Source organism: Leopardus geoffroyi, chromosome D4 (assembly GCF_018350155.1).
Source record: "Leopardus geoffroyi isolate Oge1 chromosome D4, O.geoffroyi_Oge1_pat1.0, whole genome shotgun sequence".
In the NCBI taxonomy this organism is placed as follows: domain Eukaryota; kingdom Metazoa; phylum Chordata; class Mammalia; order Carnivora; family Felidae; genus Leopardus; species Leopardus geoffroyi.
In genome coordinates, this window is record NC_059342.1 from 85,758,485 (window position 1) to 85,775,461 (window position 16,977).

At 47.9% G+C, this 16,977-nt stretch overlaps 1 protein-coding gene across 11 annotated transcripts in view; it reads left to right on the forward strand.

The window, feature by feature from the left end:
• The first annotated feature begins 779 nt into the window (after window positions 1-779).
• Window positions 780-16,977, forward strand: part of RALGPS1 (Ral GEF with PH domain and SH3 binding motif 1) — a 276,400-nt gene continuing 260,202 nt past the window's right edge. For 5 of the 11 annotated variants that reach the window (XM_045469762.1, XM_045469768.1, XM_045469772.1 and 2 more), the window contains exon 1: window positions 780-1,010. The gene's annotated coding sequence lies outside the window, so the exon portion shown is untranslated. Of the gene's footprint in view, window positions 1,011-1,478; window positions 1,530-1,613; window positions 1,735-16,977 lie in introns of those variants that run through there. The other 6 variants (XM_045469771.1, XM_045469770.1, XM_045469763.1 and 3 more) reach the window with 5 other exon arrangements.

Here is a 16,977-nt window from a genome sequence, read left to right on the forward strand (position 1 = left end):
AATTGTCAAAATGACGTTCTACATGTCTTTGTGCCCGAGAATCAATGGGAGTAAGGGCTGTCGGGGCTCCTTACTGTGGTTCTGGACTTGCAGGGTGTCACAGACCTGACTTCGACTGTGTTTGCAACTTGTTACCTCTGCGACTATAATCAAATGACTTGACCTCCCTGCCTACCTCTTCGTGTCTGGCACAGAGTAAAGGATGTGGGAGCAGGGAGACAAGGGGCAGGCTCATTTCCCCGCTTTGCAATTGTGTGGTCTTGGGCAAGTCCCTTCACCTCTTGGGGCCTAATTTTCCCAGCTGTAAAGTAAATGGGTTGGACCCCCCGCTCTCTGAGGTTTCCTCTGGCTCTGGCGTTCTGTGTTCTGTGCCTACCTCTGAGTTGAACAGAATGAGCACTGAGGTGATGTCTCTCACAAAACCATTTTTTTTTTTGTTGTTGTTCAAAACGATAAACCCTAGGTAGGGATTTCAAGGGGAGATTGTAGGAGGCCTGGAAGGATGTACGGGGAATAAGATGCACTGCTATTTCTAGGAAGAAAATGGGCGTGGCAGGGCGCTGAGAGGGGTGTGCAGACCGCGGAGAGCATCCTTACAGGCTGAGAGGGCGTCCTCAGGCTGGAACTGAGGCCGAGGCCAGCGAGGACCGAAGCTGCAGCGGCTGCGCACTGGCGCTCCCAGCCGGCCGATTTGCGTGTCCCCGCCTCTGCCTCGAGCTGGTTGGGTGGGCTGGTCTGGCGCCGCGCGCCGATTGGTTGGACGGCCCGCCGCTCAGGCCCAGGAGCGGACGGTTCCTACTGCGGCTGGGCACCGGCTCCGCTCCCGCGTCGGCCCGCGCTCCAGCTGCGCCCGGCCCGGCCCCGGCCTGGCTCGGCCCGGCCCCGGCCTGCGAGCGAAGGCGCCGCTGCCGCCTGGGCCGCTCCCAGGGCCATGAGGAGGCGGCGGCAGCCACTGCGGCCCGCGTCAAGGTGACCGGCCGGGACTGCAGCGGCGGCGGCGAGAGCGGGCGGTGAGAGGAGCGGCCCGCGGGGCGGGGCGGGGCGGGGCCCTGAGGGCCGGGCCGCAGGGAGCTGCAGGTGCGGGGGGCGGGACCCAGAGGGGCCGCTGGGCCGGGGAGGGGCCTCGGGGAGGGAGGCGGGGCCGGGGGGCAGGGGTGGTGTTGGGAGGGTTCAGGGGCGCGGGGGGCCAGGCCGGGGGCCTTAGGCGCGCTCGTCCTGCGAGGGGTTGGTGTGAAGGGTAGTGGGTGTCGGGGTGGAGGTGGGGACAGGCCGCAGGTGTTGGGGGCGGGGCTGGTGGAGGCAGTTGGGCGGGGAAGAGGGGGCTGCAGGTGTGGGGGCGGGGCAAGGTGGGACCACAGATTAGGCAGTGGGAGGGGGCTGCGAGGTGAGGTCTGAGCTGCTGGAGAGCCTGGGCCTGAAAAAAACCACAGGTGCAAAGGGCGGGGCAGGGAGACCTGCAGGGGCGGGGGGCGGGGCACCGAGCGGTTGCAGGTCCGGAAGCGGTGCCTCAGGTGACGAGCTGGCGGAGGGTGAGTGGTCTCCGGAGCAGGGAATGCAGCTCTCTCCGTTGTAGTGGGGTTTGGGTGGACGCGCGAGCTTTGGGCTTTCTGAATATTCTGGAGGCTTCGAGGGTTGCCGCTGGGCCAGAGGGGTTGGCCGGGCCTGCCTGTGCTTCTCTTGAGGCTGACTTGGATCTTAGCTCGCCCCGTTTATTAGGCTATGACACGCTGTGCGGTAAGTGGGGCGCGTCGTTTTTCACGATCTCAGGGGCTTTCCCTGTGCTGTTGCAGGGGGGCCTGCCTCGATTGGGGTCGGCGGTTGGCATTCATTCGATGATCAGAAATGTGTTTGGGAAATGTTGCTTGCTGGAAGAGTAGTTAGTGTGAAGCTTGAAGGGTCCTGGTACCAGATGCTGCTGCAGATCTTCCCAATGGCAGTCTCCAAAAGACTGACATGGCAGCCTGGTGAGGGGGGAGAACAGGAATGAGGGTTCAGAAGCGTTTGCCTCTGTGTGACCCCCGGAGAGTCACCTCTCTGAGCTTTGTGTCTTCCTCTGCAAAATGAGCATCTATAGCAGCGCGCAACCTGCCTTGTGTGCCTCCCAGGGGACTTGTGAGGCTAGGATGGAAAAATGCTTATTGAGCAAATTATGGGCTAAAGTTATGAGTCTCCTTCCTCTTTGCCGATAGGGAGGTTGGATTCACGGACTGGGGGTTTAAAGAGAAGAGTATTTCTAATAGGCCATTTTCTTGTTTGAGTTTGGGATGAGGTTTATGGCAGAGAGTGCCCAAAAGACTCAGTCCTGTCTTGGATCAAGGCCACTGAGGGAGCTGTGGCAGGGAGCGATGGCAGGTGGAAACCGAGGAACATTTAATTGTTTGCTGACCTTTAGACCCCAACCCCAGCGAGGACTCTGAGCTGGATCATGAGGCTTAGGCTTGAGCCTTATGGAATTCTTCCTCCCCATCCAAGTAGGAACTCTGATTTTACCACGTTCCAGAAGGAAGACACTAAAAAGAAAGGAATGTGAGAATTTCATTAGCTTCCTACAGGGGCAGAGAGAAGAAATCAAGATGAGAGGGCTCCCTCCTATCCAGAAGATAGCAGGGAACCCATGTGTGTGACTTTTTGGTGCACAGTACCTCTACTCACTAGCAGTTTGAACACACTGTCATTTCTCCTACCTGCATTGCAGGAGAAAGAGGCTTCTCCTGCACTGGCCTGCATTTTTCTTTACTTTAGGAGGAATGGAACTTTTGGAGGCCAACCACTGTGGCGCTGGCCTATTTCGCTACCTCTCAGCTGGGTGGTGGTGGCCCAGTGGCATCATGGGAATGGCGTCTCAGGGATGGGTCCTTACTGGGGCCTGGGCTTGTGTGGCGGGCACCCAGAGGGTCTAGCAGTTTGCATGTGTGAGTTTTCCCTTTCTGGCCTGGCAGAAACTGTGTAAATGGTTCTCAGAGATTGCTGCCCTCTGGATAACCATCGTGCTCTGTGGGTTAAAAGGAAAGCCCAAACTTGGTGGCACACAAAAGTTAGAACATGCATTGCATAAGGAGGGGATCGTCTCTTTGCTTGTTATTATTGGAGTGACAATACCCAGGGTTGAGAGAAACTTCAACAATAGAAAATATTGAACCCGAAGCTCTTTGCGATATGGCCCCAGTCTACCTTTTTAAATTGATTTTCCTCTTCAGTACGGAGGGTGAAAGCTCTGGCTTGGAAGTCAGGTGGGTCAGGTTGGAAGTCTTATGCACCAGTTTCTCAACTTCTCAGAGCTTTGTTTGGCTTATTTGTGAAACAAGGATAATCATGTCCACATTGAGAGGTTGTTATGAAGAATAAATGAGACAAGGTATGTGAAAGCACCTGATATATTAGGCATTCAACGTTAGGGTCCATTTCTCCCCTCCCTGCCTACTCATCTTTCAACACAACAGAATAGCATGAGGCATGTAAAGAGAGCAGGACTGGTAATTCTGAGGCCTTCACTTCTTGTATAACCTTGAACAAATCTCTTTGCCAGGCCTCCATTTTCTTTTTTTTAAATTTTTTTTTTCAACGTTTATTTATTTTTGGGACAGAGAGAGACAGAGCATGAACGGGGGAGGGGCAGAGAGAGAGGGAGACACAGAATCGGAAACAGGCTCCAGGCTCTGAGCCATCAGCCCAGAGCCCGACGCGGGGCTCGAACTCACGGACCGCGAGATCGTGACCTGGCTGAAGTCGGACGCTTAACCGACTGCGCCACCCAGGCGCCCTGCAGGCCTCCATTTTCTAGGCTGAGTGAGGATGGTGTGAGACTGAGAACATCAAGCGTTGTGCTTGCTCTGGCGTTCTCATCAGCATGCTGTCATATTTTCCTGAAAGGCAGGGGGGGAGAAACTAATGACCTGCTGTTTAAAAAAAAAAAAATCTATCTAACACTTTTCTTAGTGCGTAGTAGGTGCTTATTAAATACTTGTTGAAGGAACAGATGAAGGGATTTAAGAAGAAGGTGTGGCACGTTGTCCCTGCTGCTTATATGTATGTTGTATCTCTGTCTTCAAAATGCTATTGATTTATTTGCAAAAACCTATTGCAACATTAGTGAAATTGGTGAACCTCAGCATGAAAGACCAAAGCTGTTTCACAGTTCTGTTTTACCATAAATGAAGTCCACCCAGCTTTTGTTCATACGCATACATACTTCTTCGCAGTTGCAGTTATATGTACGCGAGCATTTGGAAGAAGCCTGGCAAAAAGTGTTTTTTTTAAATGGTGTTTTTAATCTTAATTTTTTAGGCAGTAAAAAAAAAAAAATATCACACATGGCTTCTCTTTTTAAAGGCCGGTAGTTCATGGGGCGCCTGGGTGATTCAGTCTGTTAAGTGTTCAACTCTTGGGGGGCGCCTGGGTGGCTCCGTCGGTTATGTGTCCGACTTCAGCTCAGGTCATGATCTCATGGTCTGTAAGTTTGAGCCCCGCGTCAGGCTCTGTGCTGACAGCTCAGAGCCTGGAGCCTGCTGCGGATTCTGTGTCTCCCTCTCTCTCTCTGCCCCTCCCCCGTTCATGCTCTGTCTCTCTCTGTCTCAAAAATAAATAAACGTTAAAAAAAAAAAAAGCGTTCAACTCTTGGTTTCAGCTCAGGTCATGATCTCACGGAATTCGTGAGCTCAAGACCCACATCAGGCTTTGCACTGACAGTGTGGAGTCTGCTTGTGACACTCTCTCTCTCTCTCTCTCTCTCTCTCTTTCTCTCCCTCTCCCCCTCACTTTCTCACTCACTCTCAACCGCCCCCCCCATCTCTCTTGCTCTCAAAATAAATGAATAAACTTTAAAAAAAAGGCAAGTCATTCAAAGGGGAACAAATTATAAAGGGTCTTTCTTGCCTCCAGCTGCCAGTCCTTCTCCCTAGGGGCAACCACCATTACCATTTTCTTGTTTATTATATATCCTTTCTCTTACAGAAAGAATGGTGTCTGTACATCCTCTTTCTCCTTCATTTATTCACTTGATCTGTTTTGGAAATTGTTCCAACATTGGACTGTGTTCCAGTTGGTACACACAGTTCCTTCTTAATAAATGTTTTCAACTGATGTTGTAAACACAATTTTATCCATGTCTCCCCGCCCTCCCCATGATGTTTACTCAGTAATGGTTAGCAGTCATTGTTTAGAAGAATAACAAGAGACATCCCTTGTTCTTTTCTAGGAAACAAATGGCTTTGGTCCCATTGAACAATAGACTACAGGCAGCCGTATATCTGGATGCAAGGTGGACAGCAGAAAGAGAAAGGAAAAGGGATCTGTTTGTTAGTGAATGAAAACTGACTTTCCATTCAGCCCTTGATTCAAAGTTGAGCTGTCACTCACTGGCTGTATGACTTAGGACAATTTACCTAATCTTTCTGCATTTCAGTCTTCCTATCTGTAAATGGATGATGATAATAAAATCTGCCTTTTGAGGTTTTTGTGCGGAGGAAATGAGATCATGCATACAAAGTACTTGCAGCGATAGCAGGTCTTAGTAGATGCTCAAGAAGGGGTAGTTGCCATGTTATTAATAACCTGAAGTAGCCTCTTTTGTTTTTTGTCAGCAGACATTTCCTGGGCAGTTGAGACTGAGCCATGGACAGTGCCCAAAGTCCTTGCCCTTGGGATGCTCACATACTGTGCAGGGAGACAGACACCTAAGTCACTGATTACCCAACAGTTGTGGTGGGCCCAACGTTGGGGTGGTGAGCAGTAGAGGGGTCATGGAGTCAGGAAATAGTGACTTCTCCCTGGGTGATTTGGGAATGGCTTCCCAGGTCAAATATCCCTACCTTTGTGAAACCTACTCTGTTCTAGGCACAAGTGACCGCTCCTGTTTGTACTCCCTTGACTTTCATTGTGTGTCTGCCTTGATCAGAACACGCACTGTGTTATAGCGTGCATCGGTTTATGTCTGTGGCTCCTCCCTGCACAGGAAAACCCTCCTGTTGTCTTTGCTGCTGAGTCTTCAGGGTAGGCTCTTGGTGGGCATTGGGACGTACCTCTGGACCAACTGAATGTTGGCAAGCTCTTATTGATAAGTCATTATTTCTCTGGTGAATCCCGGTTTCTGGGCTCTGTTCCTTCACTTTCCAACTACTTGAGTGCTGACTCTGACAGGCATGTGTTGTGCCATATACTAGCTGTAGGCTTTGGGTGTGGCTGGTGGTACTTGTCCAAAGAGTCTTAGAGATGGGAGAGGAAAGAACTATTTGCTCTGGATGCTCCAGGACAAGATAGGGAAGCAGAAAAAAGGACAGCTCTAAACATGAACTGCTCATATTTGTTAAGCCCACCTTGACTTTCCTCAGAGCATGGCTGCTCATCTTTCTCTTGTGGTGAGGTTGTGGAGGAGCAGGCTCAAGGGAGCAGAGTCGTGGTGCATAGATTTTGACCGGAGGAAGTGGACAGTTGGTCAGGTTGGCATCTGTGAGGGGCATCCTGGGGGCATTTTTAGGGCCATTTTCTTGAAAAGAGAGGTGACCTTCCTTCCTTTATGCGGGGATTCACTCACCAGCCTTGCTGGGTTCCTGCTCTGGGCTAAACCCTTTGCTGAATGCTGGGAATGTGTGGAGATGAAGGAGTCCCGTCCCTGCCTTTGAGGAGCTCATGGTTGGGGGAGGAGCCACATGCAAACAGAAGGTGATCAGAAGGCAACTGACTGTGACAGAAGACCTCAAGTCAAGGGGCCAAGCAGATTCATGCTCTGGAGCCAGGCAGACCTGGGTTCAAATTCTGGCTCTTCCACACATAAGGCCTTGGGCAAATGTCTTCCTGTTTGTGTCTTGTTTACTGATTTGTTAAATGGGGATAGCAGTGTTATCTAACTTAGGACTCTTGTTGAAGATTCGGTGAAATAATGCAGTGGCACGTTTAGCCTGGTGCCTGATAGAAAGCTGTTCCTACAGACTGCTCACATGTTATTCGTGGTTCTTTTGGAGCACTGAGGAGCACCTCTTCAGTTGTTTTCTCTGGTTTCTAGTGTAGTGGTAATGGTGCCAGTGGGGTGGTAAAGATGACGGCCATGGTGTCTGAGAAACCAGCTCTGAAGTCACAAAGAACTCGAGGAGTTCTAGGGATACTCCTCATGGGCCCCGTTAACCCCGAGTTATGGGTTTGTCCACAAGTGTTGCCTCTCCCTTTTTTTTTTTTTTTTTTTTTTTACACAAGCCCTTCTCAAAGGTAGTTTCCAGCCCAGCACCGTCGTGAGCACCTTTTCTTCATTGGATCACCTGCACTGATCAATTCCACATCTTTTCCCCAAGGGGAGGCATAAGCCAGGCTTGTTTCACATGCACTTATGGAGGAGAGCAGAGGCAGTGAAGACCCAGAATGACAAATTGTCCCACAGTTTTTCTGCAGAGCTTTTGACTCCATTATGTTCTCTGTAGGAGATTTATCGCCTGACATCAGAGCTTAAAGTGCAGACTCTAGAGTCAGGCCAATGTGGGTATGGGTCCTGACTCCACCACTCAAAACCCTGGTGGCTTTGGTCAAGTGACCACTCCTCTGTTTCCTCACTGATACAGGAAGTGTGATGATGTGGGAAATAAGCCCACTTGACCCAATCAAAGGAGGGATGCAGTGAAGCAAGGTTTCAATGAACGTTCTTGTCAGAGCGGGTGTCTGACAGACCGGCACACTTGGGGCAGTTACAGCAGAAATTTATCTCCTAGTATGCAAGTTCCTCCCCCGATTCCTCATTGGCTGAATACTACTGAGGTTACAGCCTTACCCGGACATCGCCTATGCCCGTGTAAGCAAAAAGTAGTCTAATTGGAACAAATGTACATTTCCTGAGGGATGCGGAGACTCTCAGTCCCTCCTTTGTTCTTTGGCGCATGCTCATTGCAAAGCCCGTGAAAGTAAGTTCGCGAAACAGAGAGGGGAAGAAGAACCAGGAAATGAAGTATCTAAGGGTTTGGGACTCCACTGTGGGCTGGGTGGGGCGGGGTTCATACATATGTCCAGTAGGTTGTAATGTAATCCTGCTGTTAAGTAGCACAGCTTTTATTTGATGTTTCTGAAAATGAATCATCTCCCGTACTTTTCACAATGGTACTTACCTCCATATGGTTCCTAAAAGGCTTCAAGGTGATCATGTGGAATGGGGCTCAGCATAGAGTTCACACATCATGAGGACCCAGTAGATGTGAGCTGGAATAATGTTCTCTTCATCCATTGTTAGCGTGCTTGCAGAATGCTTTTTTAGGGGATGTTAATTTACTGCCTATGGAAGTTACTTGAGTTATCGCACAAGGAATATGTTAAAACTCAGATGTCCTCGGTGGCAGGGGCTAGTAGGGTCATCCAGGGTGGCAGGAGGAACTCAGCTTGCGTTGGGACTGGATGCAAGTGTGCACACCCACAAAAGCAGTTGGCTGTTGGGAAGGGAGAGGATGGAGTCACTGTGAGGGGGGGCCTTGTCTCAGGCTGGTCCAGGAAATGAAGGCTCGTTTCCCAAGTTGCTTCTGTCTCCTTGTTCTGTGACTCCACGTTAAATGGAGGGTCTTTAATATGAACGGATGCAACATTATATTTTTCCTCTTTAAGATTTAAATATTTTTAGGGGCTCCTGGGTGGCCCAGTGGGTTAAGTGTCAGCCTTCGGCTTAGGTCATGATCTCATGGCTCGTGAGTTCAAGCCTGGCGTTGGACTCTGTGCTGACAGCTTAGAGCCTGGAACCTGCTTTGGATTCTGTGTCTCCCCCACTCTCTGCCCCTATCTCACTCACGCTCTGTCTCTCTCTCCTTCGACAATAAACAAACATTAAACAAAAAATTAAAAAAAAATGAGATGAAGATTTAAATATTTTTATTATAAGGTTTTATTTTAAGGTGAAGACAATTACTTGACTAATCAAGAAATTTAAATATTTGGCCTCAACAGTCAAAGATGTCTTTGAAAATCATCTTCTCTTCGTAAAGATGAAAGAAAGACTGATGAGTATAATTAAATTCATGTTTATTGGCTATAATAATTCTCACCCACTCTTGTGTAAGCTTGATAATTAGGTCAAGAGAAATCTGTGCTTTTGATACATTTCTCAGTAATTAAATATTTATGGAAAACAAGTTAATAAATTCAGGAGAATATGCTGTGTCTCTTTTTGTGGCACTGAAGTTTGTTACGTGGAATCGGTGACTTTGACCATTTTGAGGTATTTTTTATTGCGTGTCCTTTCTGTAGCCGTGTTTTGATTTGTTTTTCCTCTGGGCACCATATCTCCAACACTTTCGGCCCACTAGCATTTCTAGACTGTTCCCCCCACAGGCTCCCACAACACCCTCCTGTAGTGTGTCATAACACTCTGTGACTAATGAGGACTTCCTGGTGAACACCACCCCCGCCCCCCTCCCTGCCGGCTGATTTTGTAGAGTAAGAGCCTGCATTTGTTCTTGCCTTATCCTGGGCCCAGCCCAGGGCTAGTACAAGGCAGCCAGAATGAGTTGTGTGTGGTTCTCTGCTTAAAACCCTTCAGTGGCTTCTGACCTCCCTTAGAAAAAAGACCAGATCTCAAGCATGGCCTGCTGGGTGTAACAAGATGCTTTGTCGTGCAGTGGTTGGTGATGTCTGTCTCCCGTAGTGCTGTCAGATCCTGGACTAGGGCTGTATTGCTCACCATTGGGTCTTTAGGGCCTGTCATAGCATCTGGCACATAGCAGGTACCCCATAAGTGTTTGTCGAATGAATAAATGAAGTAAACGGTGAGTGTCCAGTAACTGATTTGAATCTATGAAATGAGAATGTTGGATCTGAGGTCCCTTCATTGTGAAATATCTCAACACTTTACAAAGTCTCTTGACACCTGTTTTTTCAGGGTCGTCTTGGTTCTTACAAGGCAATCTTTGAGGTGCATGGGAGAAAATGGAAGCTCAGAGAGGCCAAGCAAGTTGCCCAAGATGTAGCTGTGGGAGAAACTGAGGGCTCCTCCTTTGTCTTTTCTTGCACCCTGTGCTGCCTCAAGGTGTGGTTTCTGACATTGGAAGAGTCATAGGTGAGATAAGGAAACGTGTTCATTGAAAAAGGTACTTGTGATAGTTTCTTTTAGTTTTAGTTATTTTAATTTCCTGATAATGGAACTTAAGGAGTGCAATTTGCAGTGAGGGTTTTAAGGTCTGTTTTCATTCCAGGGACTAGGAAACCCTGATCTTCCTTGTAAAGTACAGTAATTACTAATGCATGTGCTGATGGGTTGACAACTAAGATTAGAATTTGTTCTTGTTGGGAAGCTTTTTGATAAGCTTAGAAGATTAGAATCTTTTAGATAAGATTTTGATGATTGATAGACAGCATTCTCTTGCTGTTTTCAAACCTGCCAGGTTGCTCTAGTTAGCTTATTTCTCTACTTTCTTTCTGAGTATACCTGCTACAGGGCTCTTTTGCAATGAGCACTGTTGTGAACTTTGCACTCATCAGATGTGGTGTCAGTCCGTCCTGAAAGTTAAAGGGCACGGAGTCCACTCTTCTCACTGCTGAGGGTGGGACTTTGCCAGGGTTTCATACTCCGTGTCCTGATTCTCCACCCAGCAAATCCTATGGACTTTAGCACATCTATTTGTACATTGCATTTCGTAACAACTTCCTGCAGGACATAAAACGTTGCACATAGATCATGTTCATGAAGAAGCATTTACCTCTGATGAAAACCTCTGCATTGAGGTCCTTTGTTGAGTCGGGGGAACTAAGTCCTGACTTACTTCGTGTGCAGCTCTGGGGTCTGGTGGCAATATGCATATTGATCTTAGGGAGCTTCATCATGATCTTAGGGGGCTTCTTAAAGGCTGAGAGATTCTTGGAACCTAGTTTTATAAATATAGCCAATATCCTTTTGGAACAGAGACAGCAGCCTGGAATTATAGAAAAATCACCGGATATGAAGCCAGAATGCAAGTGTGTCAGTTTGTTCTGACACCTGCTTTCCAAATAAACAGGAATATCCCTGGTGTGTATGTGTCCTTTCTCCAGTAGGAAAGCCCCAGTTTTATTTTTATCCTTTCTTATTTTATTTATATTAAATGTTTATTTTTGAGAGAGAGAGCCAGCAAGTGAGCAGGGGAGGGGCAGAGAGAGGGAGGGACAGAGGATACGAAGCGGGCTTTGCATTGACAGCAGAGAGCCTGACTCAGGGCTTGAACTCCCGAACTGTGAGATCATGACTTGAGCCGCAATCGGGTGCTCAACCAACTGAGTCGCCCAGGCACCTCAAAAAGCCCCAGTTTTAAAATCTGAGATTGCTTTGTGAGGGTCGAGTCAGAGTAAAGAGAGCTGGATGATGTGGAACTATTGTACCAGCAATGAAAGGCAGCCTTATTCCTTGTTCTTGCCTGTCTTTTAGACCTACCTGCCTGTCAGTCCGTCTGTCTGTCCGTCCATCCATCCATCCATCCATCCATCCATAATCCATCCATTTCTGTTCAGGGCCTGCTGAGTGTGGGGCCACAGTACAGAAAAAAAGATGAATCTGGTCCTTGCTGTCTTTTAACTCATAATCTAGCAGCAAAGTTAAAGAAGTATAAAAATAAGTACAAAAACAATAACAAGCATAGAAAACATTAACTGAAGCACTGAAGATGGCTACAGAGGAGGAGTAGAAGGTGCCTGCCGACTGTAAACAGGGCAGCTCTACCTGCTGGGAAGGCCAGAGCCACTTTCCACAGAAAAGATGAGTTGGAGTTGACCAGGTGAACAGGTGGCAGCTGCATGGTCATGGTTCCAGTTGGGACAAGGGCATGGCGAATTTCAGACGTTAATAGAGAGCCAGTGTGGCTGGAGTACTGAGTTGCGAGGGAAACTCTGTAGTATTCACACCCTGGTGGTTGGTGGTCCCAGTGCTGTTTTCTTGACCTGTGCAGGCATCCCCGACAGGCTCTTGCTGACTCCTGTTTTACATAATTCCCATCTATCACCGAAGGCGTCTATTACTGAAACAATACCTGCCATGGTTTCCAAGATAGCAGTTGGGTTTATTTTTATTGCCTTCAAGATTGGTTGCTTTCTTTGCTTTTTGATCTCATTAGTGGTTTTCATTCCACATTTCCTGAGCTCGCACCTGGGTTTGGCACCGCAGGCTTTACCCTCAGGAGCCCACGGACCTGACACACAGGACTAAATAGATGAGAGTGGTGATGCTGGGTCAGGGATGGCAAGCAGTAGAAATGGGAGCTTGTGGAATGGAACCAGACTCACAGGATCTTAAAGATGGATTTTCAGTTTCCCAGGCAAAGAGGGACACGGGCAGAGGACACAGACTATAGAGTAACAGAAGTAGGAAAGAACATGCTGTGTGTCAGGAGTGGTGAGCTGCCTGGCATTGCTAGAGGGTGAAGCTCATGAACACAGGGAGGAGACGCTGGCAGGAGATGAGGTCAGAGGTGTGGTTCAGGGTCAGTTCTCAGAGGGACTCGAAGGCAGTGCTTGGGAGTTCAGATGGTGTCCTGTGGCCAGCGGAGTACCGTTCCAGAGTTACAGGAGGAGGAAAACACTGCCGGTTGTGACCCTGGTGCAGAGGATGGTGTGGGGGAGATGAGTGCAGGGCTCTTGCCCCTGAGCTTGGCCATGGGGATGGAGAGGAGGAGGCAGGTTTGGGAGAAGCTGAGGAAGAGGCCTCCTTTCTTGCATATTTAGTGGATGGGAGGGCAGTATCAGGGTTTCTCACTTTAGTGATATTAAGGGCTGGGCCAGTTGCAGAGATAAGGAACAAGACAGGGGTATTGGGTTGAGGAGGAGGAAGTAGTGAATTCAGTGTTGGCAACAGCCAAGCTGAGTTTGGGAGGCCTGTGGGACAGCGTTTTGGCAGCTGGCTTGCTTGCCTGGAGCTCAGAGAAAGATCTGGGCCAGAGCAGTGGTTCTTAGTCTTTGGAGCATCAGGATCCTCAGTGGTGTTTGGGGGAGAGAGACTGGTCATCTGTATGCTGTGGAGCCTTCACAGGTGGCTCCAATACCCTGCTGGCTAATAGAGAAAGACTTGGGGTCATCCTTGTGTAGCTGGCCCAAAGTGATAGGAGAGAGGTGGGTCACCCAGGAAGTTTCTGCATAGTGGGCACAGGATCCTGGCTGGAGTGCTGGGGAGCACCAGTGCGAGGGATGGGGCACATAGAAGAGTCAGAGAAGGAGCTGGAGGAGGGTCAGTGAGAAAGTAGTAACCTAGGAAGATAATGCTGTGGAGACTGGTGGCTGGGGCATCCCCTCCAGCTCGCTGTCTGCAGGGCCTCTGCCCCTGCCCTTGAAGCTGGGTGCCCCAGGCTTCCTGCTGACACTTTTATTTTCACTAATGTTGGAGACAGTCCAACATTAGTTCCTTTTGCTTCTGTGTGCAAAAGACCGAGAGAGGCTCTTGGCCGCGGCCAGTGTCTCAACCCTTCATCTTCCCTGAGACCTCCTCAGGCAGTGCACCGTGCCTGCTACTGCTGCTCTTTTGGTTTGAAATCTCTGGTTCCTGAAGCAGGAAAGTCGGGGCCCCATCCAGTGTTCTGAGGTTCAGGACAGGTCTGCAGCTTCAGTGGGAAGGGTGTGTGTCTAGATCCCAGGATCGGGAGCTGTCAGAGCTGTGTGAGGAAGTCCAGGAAGATGACAAAACCGTGCAGACTGGACTAAAGTGATGTGGGAGCCCTGTGACTGGGGTTGTGCATTCTCGGTCTCCTGTGTGTCCTGAGCTTGGGCAGCAGGTCAGAGCCTGGTGTACAACTTCCAGAACTTACAGATGGGTCTTAGAGTTAGCATACATGAGATTTACCCAGACTGCTCATGAAGGGTGTCCTAAATTGACAAAAGTGGAAGTCCACCCCCCTGGTAGGCCTAAATGCCTGACAGAGATCAGCTTACAGAACCCAGTGAAGAGCCAACGAGAATCTGATGTGTGATGCCACATGCATCTTTAAGTAATACCCTGACCCCAAAACCTAGGAGTGTAGGGCAGAGGCAGAGACCTAGTTGGCACTGGCCCTGGTGCTGAAAACCACAGCTGAAGAGTGGTGAGAAAGGATCAGGGATAATTGGAGGTGAGTAGCTGTCCTTGATATCAGGGCCCACCACCCTGATATGAAGCCATTTGCCTCTCACAAAAGGAGAAAGAAGAAGGATTAATGTTCATTGGTTGAAAAACCTCAATGTTTAGCAAAGAGAAGGGAGCAGATGAGTGGATGGGAGTACGTGTACCAGTACAGAACATAAAACGCTGTTCAGCTCTTGTGGGATGGAACACAGAGAAGTGGTTCTGAAAATGGGGCTGACTGAACTGGGTTCAAATCCTGCCTTTGCCTGAGGACTCACTACCACAGCCAGTGAAGATACTTTTATTGACAGTGTCCTTGGGTAGGTCACCTGACCTCCTGGGGCCTCACTTGCTAGGGTGAGTTTTCTCACATTAAATGGGTGTGATAGCAATACCCATCTTAGAGAATTTTTATAAGAACTCAGTGGTATATTAGTACAGAGAAGGTGCTTGACAAAGTGTCTATCACAGAGTAATGGTTCAGTAAATAACAGTAGTAATGCTGCTGATGATAATATGATCCTTGCGTGAATACCTCTGCTGATTTCTCCACTGGACTAAACCCCACCAATGTAGCACACGTATGATGTAAAGGACTTCAGCAATAATAGGCTCAGCTGTTGATCGTGGATCAATAATTGGAGGTGATAAGGACCAATTAGCACATTAGCCTTAGTCTTTAGTGATGGTATAGATTTGTATCACCTCTTCTATCTTTCTGAGTATTTTGGTGGATATTGGGGGAGGTGGCATTACGGATTATTTACCTAGTGTTTGGTTGTTAATGCCAAAGTCTCATTTTTATGATAAGGCTTGTTACTGAGTAGCCTCTTATTAAATGTTTTTTTGAGGGCGTGGGGGGAAAATGTTTCTTGAATGGATAAGATGAAAATCAATCAGTTGATCAAGCAATCAACTTCTGGCTCTTTCCAGGGAAGTCTACACATAGTAATAGTGATAATGCCATATCTCCAAATATTGGCAATTCCAATGAGATAGTCTACAAAACTTGATAAAATAGTGATATTTATCTGGAAAAAGAAATTGGTAAAAATATTAAAAAAATTTTAGGGCACGGAAATGGCCTTCATTCTTCTAGATTCCTGTTCATTTCAACAAATGTTTGAGTTTGTCTGCTATGTGTAAAAATAGTGCTAGACCCTTAGTTGGGGGAATATAAAAATTGACATCTATTGGATATCTTTCGTGATACATATTCTCATATAACATTTATCTCTCTCCTTATGAGGGAGCCATTTTTGTAGTTTGGAGTATAAGTGACAGAAAACTAAAATAACAAAGACATAACAAAGATAAATAAGATAGAAACTTCTCATGTGTGAGAAGTCAAGAGATAATCAGCTCAGGGTAGGTATAGAGCCTATATGGTCAGAGACTCAGGTTCCTTCTATCTTGTTGTTCCATCATGAGGCTATCTTAGGAATGACTTCCAAGTCTGAGGTCACTTCAAGGCCTGAAATGGCTGCTGGAGCTCTAGCTTTTGCATCTGCATTCCAGCCTTTGAGGGCCACTTTCCAGAATTTGTGCATGACATTTCTTGCATCTCATTGGCCTGATCTTGGTCATATGGCCACACCTAGCAGTAAGGGAGGTTGGGAAATGTAATCTCTGTTCAGGGAAGCCATGTGTCCACCTACAGACCAGAATTTCTGTTACTAAAGAAGGAGAGGAGGATGGTTATTGGGGGCCAGCATCACCATTATTGGCCCCATTTAAAATATGTGGAGTCTCAGAGTAGTTGAGATCAGCCTCATATATATGGCCTATAAATGATTGAACCTTCACAACTTATTATAAAGCAGTAATTTATTAATTCCATATGGCTCTTGGGTAAGAGCAGGAAAACAGATTCCTGGAAAAGAAATGATTTCTTTGCTAACATGCACAGGACCTTAATTCATGAGCCATCAGGAGTTACACAATAGCAAGGGAAGGAATGGTTATTACATTGTTGGGACATTTGGCTTTCAATGCCAGAAGGAATTGCTAAGCTTGACCCCAAACAGCAGTGGAGACTCCAGATGAGTTTGAGTTAAAGAACAAAACCTGGAGTTAAAGATGGGAAGATGTATACTGAGCTCTGTTATGGGATCTAGGAGAGGTGGGTTACAGGATTCAGGTTGGGGTGAGTTAGGAGGGAGAACTTCCCCTGTCTTCTTTCTTTTTTTTCTCTTCTCTTCTCTTCTCTTCTCTTCTCTTCTCTTCTCTTCTCTTCTCTTCTTTTCTTTTTTCTTTTCTTTTCTTCCACCCTTTTGTATGTGTAATGCCTGAGTCAGAGGCAAAGGACTTTATTGCTAGCATCAACATTAGTGTGTGTGTCCATTTCCCTTCCCCCACATTCCATGGGGGTGATGCCATGGGCCCAGATGGAGGCTGTGCTTCTGTGTCAGGGCTGAGAAACACTGTGCTGGGGGCACCAGGTGCTTTATAGCAGGCAGTAAGCAAGCTTACTTTTCAGCCCTGAGGGGGACATTGTCTCATCCCTCAAAGCTGCCCACTGCAAGCACAACCTTGAAAAGTGGCCTGGGTAAAGGCTGGTCGGAGGTTGCATTCTTGGCCTGCCCAACGGGACATGTTGGAGTGCCAGAGAACATGGAGGAGTGAGTGCCCTAACAGGTGCTTGCCAGGATTAATTGGGATAATGTGTGTGCCAATAGGAAGCTCTCGATCAGTGTCATTATCCCTTATGTCTCTGAAAAGACAGGTCCAGCGATGACATGGTTGTTACAGTGTTCCCACTTGGTTTCCAGTGTTTAGACAAGACTGCAGGTTATGGAATTGGTGGGGGGCTGGGCAGCCTGACAGGAAGAGAAAGGCTGATTCTCAATTGCTTGTGTATAGCTCTTGCCTTCTTTTTAAAGTTTTTTTAATGTTTAATTAATTAATTAATTAATTTGAGAGAGAGAGAGAGAGAGAGAGAGAGAGACAGAGGGAGACAGAGAATCCGA